The sequence below is a fragment of the Chrysochloris asiatica genome, unplaced genomic scaffold (assembly GCF_000296735.1).
Source record: "Chrysochloris asiatica unplaced genomic scaffold, ChrAsi1.0 scaffold00002, whole genome shotgun sequence".
Classification (NCBI taxonomy): Eukaryota; Metazoa; Chordata; class Mammalia; order Afrosoricida; family Chrysochloridae; genus Chrysochloris; species Chrysochloris asiatica.
Window position 1 is genome coordinate 33930781 of NW_006408520.1, and position 1747 is coordinate 33932527.

A 1747-nucleotide genomic window follows, 5' to 3' on the forward strand; every position below is an offset into this window, starting at 1 on the left:
GCGACTGGTCCCTCCTGACAATATGTCCAAAGTATGAGAGACGAAGTTTGGCCATCCTGGCCTCCAAGGAGCACTCTGGCTGTACTTCTTCCAACACAGTAGTATAGTAGTTGCAAGTTGGACCACGAATTGCAAGGTCTGTGGTTTGAAACTACCAGAGGGCTGTAAAGATTTATAACCTTGGAAACCCTATACAAGGGTCACTATGAGTTGGAATTGACGTGAAGGAAGTGTTTTGGTTTTATTTTGAAAAACATTTGGGGTCAATTATAGTCCTTTGTAGGAGGGTCCATTGTTGGCTAAGCAAGGCCTTGGGTTTAAATTTGCAAGTTGAGAAGAGTTAACTGCCATCAAGTCAGCCTTTGATTCATAGCAAACCAATGTGCTACAGAGTCGAACTGCTCCACAAAGCTTCTTGGATGCAATCTTCACAGAACTTTATGTTGGGTAGGTTTGAATCACTGATCTTTTAGTTAGCAACCAATTGAAAACTACAGACTTCTCATTGTTGTTGCTGTTTTTGTTGGGTAATGTCAAGCCGGTTCTGAGCCACAGTGAACCTATGCACAACAGAATGAAACACAGCCCAATCCTACACCACACTTACAACTGTTGCTATGTTTGAATCCATTGTTGCAACCACTATGTCAATTCATCTCGGTGAGGGTTTTTCTCTGTTTCACCCACTTTTTACCTTACCAAGCATGACGTCCTTTCCCAGGGACTGGTCCCTCTTGATAACGTCAAAAATACGAGAGATAGTCTTGCTACCTTGCTTCTGAGGAGAATTCTGGCTGTAATTCTTCCAAGACAGATTTATTTGTTCTTCTGGAAGTCCATGGTACTTTCAATATTCTTTGCCAAGGCCATAATTCAAATGCATTGATTCTTTTATGGCCTTCTTTATTCATTGTCCAGGCTTCTCAGTTGGAGTTTTTGTTAAGTGCTCTCAGGTCGATTCTGACTTATAGCAACCCTGTACAGGGTTTCCAAGGAACAGTTGGTGGGTTTGAACGACCAACATTGTGGTTCCAAGTTCAGTGCCTATCCTACACCACCACACCAAGAGTTGTTGTTGTTAAGTGCCATGGAGTTGGTTCTGACCCACAGTGACCCTGTATAGGGTTTTTGAGGAATGACTGGTGAGCTTGAACTGCCAACCTTGTGGTTCAAACTGATTTTGCTGTCCAGCACATTAACCTATAGCACCATACCAGGAGTTGTTGTTAAGTGCCATTAAGTTGATTCCGACCCATAGCAACCCTGTATAGGGTTTCCAAGGAGCAGTTGGTGAGCTTGAACCACCGACCTTGCAGTTCAAATGACTTTGCAGTCTGATGCATTAGCCCACAGCGCCACACCAGGACTCCATACCAGGAGTTGTTGTTAAGTGCCATCATGTCAATTCCGACCCATAGCGACCCTTTACAGGGTTTCCAAGGAGCAGCTGGTGAGGAGTTGTTGTTGTTAAGTGCCGTTAAGTTGGTTCTGACCCATAACGACCCACTATAGGGTTTCCAAGGAGCAGCTGGTGAGCTTGAACCACCAACCTTGCAGTTCAAACAGCTTTGCAGTCTGGCACATTAACCCATAGCGCCACACCAGATGAGGAGTTGTTGTTGTTAAGTGCCGTTGAGTCATTTCTGACCCATGTTGTTGTTGTTGTCAGGTGCCATCGAGTCAGAACCGACTCATAGCGACCCCATGCACAGTAGAACGAAACAATGTCCGATCCTGGGCCAACCTC